Below are 3,928 nucleotides of genomic sequence, written 5' to 3'. Positions count from 1 at the left end.
TAAGCCCAGTCTGATGCTTTCCTCACAAGTCTGTAGTGAAGTTATCAGCCCAGCTGGGGTTCCATCTGCAAATGAGACTGAAGAAAGATCTATTTGTAAGCTCATTTATGTGGTTGTTGATAGAATAAAGTTTCCTCATGGGTTGTTGTCCTGAGGACTGCCCTTCCTCCCTTCCTATACTGACCTCTTGAAAATAGTGTAGTGCTTCATCAAACTGTGAAAAATAAGAAAACAATAGAGTCTTCAAGAAAGGTGGAAGTCAGTCTTCTGTACCCTGACATTCCACCATCTCTGCTGTATTATATTGGTTAGAATCATGTAATGAGGCCCACTCCACAATCAAGAAAATAAAAGAAGGTGTGAGACCATCAGGACAGAATCATTGGGGGTTTTCTTTTTGAAAGACTTCTATCACAACTGTGTTTAATACACATTTTAGGAATATTAAAATGTGTTATTTTCACTTGCTTTATAATTAATGCATAGAATGTAAATTATATTATTTTTATGCTATCATCTAATTTTTAAAATAACTATTATCACCTATATTAAAATAAACATTTTAAAATATTGTAGCAAGGTACAACTTCTAAAACAATATTTAGAGAATTTAAGTCTTAGAACAGAGTTGAATACTGTTATATACATAATCCTGCAATGATGGTGATCTAGAGGTTATAGTAGTGGTGGTTATGTGCCATGGAGTCGATTCCAACTCATAGCAACCCTGTATAGGGTTTCTGAGGCTGTAAATCTTTAGAGAGCAAAAAACCTCATCTTTCTCCTGTGGAATGGCTGGTAGTTTTGAACTGTTGACTTTTAGGTAAGCAGCCCGATGCATGGATAGATACACAGGTTGAATGGGGTGAAAGGGAGAGTAGGAACACAAACACACACACACATATATATATATTTTGACAGAGAATATTTGTACATGTATATTTACCTGTGTTGCAAATAGATGCATGAATGTGGTGGAGCACATAGGGGGCAAACTTATGAAAATTTAATAGAAATTACCAGACATCCTGAGGCAATGAATCACTAGGCTTATAGGCTCAGCATCATAGTCTCAGGGACACCATGGTCAATTGGCATAACGTAGTCCCCACAGACAATGTTCTACATCCTATGTTGGCAATTAGAAACTGGGATCTTAGAAGCTCTTAAGATGTCATTTAAGGTGCCTCTTAAATGGTCTCACTCTGTCTGGAGAAAAGAAGAGTGATAAAAACTGAAGAAACTTGCAAAGAAATGAGTCCAAAGAACTACTGGACTACATGAATATCAGTCTCCATGACGTGAAATTAGGAAACCAGATGGTGCCTGGCTACCACTACAAACTTGTCTGAATGGTATCACATTAGAAGGTGCTGCACAGAGTGGGAAAAATGTGAAACAGATCAAAACCATAAAAAAAAAAAAATTCTGGTCAGATAGAGACTGGAACCCCAAGACTATGGCACTTAGTCACATGTCAGACCTGGAACTGAAGTGAACTTTGTCTTCAATTTTCAGCCAAGCAATAGCTGGGCGTTTGGCAGGGACAACATCACTAATGAGGTATGTACACTATAGAATGCCAATCATTGAAGTTCAAAATGGCAGACTTTACCCAAGAACAAAATTCAGAAGTGTTGAGAAAAGAGGAGGAATGGAAATAAGAACCACAGGGAGGCAGTGGGATCAGTGATGGTACATTGGGGGAATTGCAGTCATTGAGATGAAACGGAAGTGTGTGGTTTGCTAAATGTAAAACTATCCTACTACTCTGGAAACCTTCATTCAATTCACAATGAAAAGTTACAAAGAAGCAGAAAAAGAATTAAGCCTTAGAAATAGAAACTATGATCGGTGTTAATTTTTTTAGCGTGAGAGATGATTATTAAGTCTTTGTGTTTTAGGTTATACTTTCTCGTCAATCTTTGACATTTCTGTAATATCATGGTCAGTAAATTCTCATCTTTATAATTAAGTACCTACAAAATTTATTTTAATTTTAAGATGAATTTCTTCCTTGATCCATCATTGTTTTGAACTCTTTGAAATGTATAACAGTTTTAAATAGGTTAATACAATAGTTTTCACCTTACAGAGGTCAAAGCTATTGTGCTTTCATTGAAAACATAATTGTTTATTCCTAAGAAATTAATTGATCCAAGTATTTTATAACTAGATTCTTTCCTTTTTATAGCCATGTAATTTCCATCCCTCCTGGGAGTTATAAGTTTCTCATGTAAGCTTTATTCAGCCATAATCCTCTGTATAGCCACAAACATCAGAACAAGGTTCCTCCTTTGTTCTAAACATCAGAACAAAATTACACATTTAGTCGTTCTATACAATTATTATATTTAATATTAATTATTTTCAGTAGAACATATGCTCTTTGGAATCTCCAGAACTCTCATATGAATGCCACCTAATTCAATATATTTCCATTTTGTTCTCAACTTGTCATTTCAGCCTTGTTGATTTTGATACTATAATATAGGTTTCATTTCTCTTATCAATATGGAAAAACCTCAAGGATATTTTTACTACTGTGGTGAGCAAAGTGGTATTGAACTATTTTCTATGAAGACTTTCAGTACTTTAAAAACTACATAATGCGTACTGACAGAGTTATTATCTTAACGTGTTTAAGCAGAATATTTCTTGTATTTGAATAAATGCTTTTTTGTGGAGAAAATGCATTATAATCTAGCATTATCTGTTTCAACAAACATTTAAATACATTCATCTAGTGGTAGCATATCGTGGTGCCTTTTTGAAGATGAAGAGCATGTGATGCATGGTAAGGCTAAAACAAAGAGATACTTAAATTTCAAAACAGCTGCATTAGGTCTGTATTCTTTGTGTGTGTGCTGCTATAGGATAAATCACTAAACTTCAAGGTCGGTTTGAACCTCAAGTTAGCCACTCAAAGCCACCAGCCAATTCCTGAAACAACAGCACTTAACAACAATGACACAGGTTGACATTAAATTATGCTTACAATTTGTTTTTTTGCATTTGTTCAATTCAGGAAAGACAAGGAGGATGTTTCTTGACAATAATAATCAAAATTAATTAAAGTAAAAACTAGGGGCCGGCGTGAGCGGCTGCAGCGGCCCAGCTTGGGGCGCCGAGCCGGTTGAAGCGAGCCGGAAGCGGTCACGCGTCCACTGAGGGGCCAGTGGACGTTGTGTAATGTTCACGTTCAGAAATGCCTTATGTGGATCGTCAGAATCGCATTTGTGCTTTTCTCGACATTGAAGAAAATGAAAACAGTGGGAAATGTCTTCGGAGGTACTTCATACTGGATACCAGAGAAGATAGTTTTGTGTGGTACATGGATAATCCACAGAACCTACCTTCTGGATCATCCCGAGTTGGAGCCATGAAACTCACCTACATTTCAAAGGTTAGCGATGCAACTAAGCTAAGGCCAAAGGCAGAATTCTGTTTTGTTATGAATGCAGAGATGAGGAAGTACTTCCTACAAGCCAGTGATCAAAAGGACCTAGTAAAATAGGTAAATGTGTTGGACAAAGCTATGAAAATTACAGTACCAAAGCAGTCCGACTCACAGCCTCCATCTGATGTTCTAAGTCGCCAGGGTGACTACGCAAGTGCCAAGAAGCAAGTGTCGTACAGAACTGACATCGTGGGTGGTGTCCCCATCATTACGCAGACTCAGAAAGAGGAAGTCAAGGAAATGTGGTGAAAGTGCGGACAGAAATCTGAACCGATCATAAAGCCATCTTCCTCACTTCACTCCTAAACCACCTCCAGGGAGCGCAGTTATCAAAGCTGGGTATTGCGTTAAGCAAGGAGCAGTGATGAGAAACTGAAAGAGAAGATACTTTCAATTGGATGAAAACACAATTGTTGTTGTTATGTGCCGTGGAGTCGGAACCGACTCATAGCGACCCTGTACAGGGTT

At 37.4% G+C, this 3,928-nt stretch overlaps 1 pseudogene; it reads left to right on the top strand.

Moving 5' to 3' along the window:
* The first annotated feature begins 3,208 nt into the window (after positions 1 to 3,208).
* Positions 3,209 to 3,928, top strand: part of LOC102828884 — a 19,740-nt pseudogene continuing 19,020 nt past the window's right edge.

The sequence above is a fragment of the Chrysochloris asiatica genome, unplaced genomic scaffold (genome assembly GCF_000296735.1).
Source record: "Chrysochloris asiatica unplaced genomic scaffold, ChrAsi1.0 scaffold00235, whole genome shotgun sequence".
Classification (NCBI taxonomy): domain Eukaryota; kingdom Metazoa; phylum Chordata; class Mammalia; order Afrosoricida; family Chrysochloridae; genus Chrysochloris; species Chrysochloris asiatica.
Note: the sequence above shows the minus strand (reverse complement) of the source record. Positions and strands in the feature narration are given on the sequence as shown.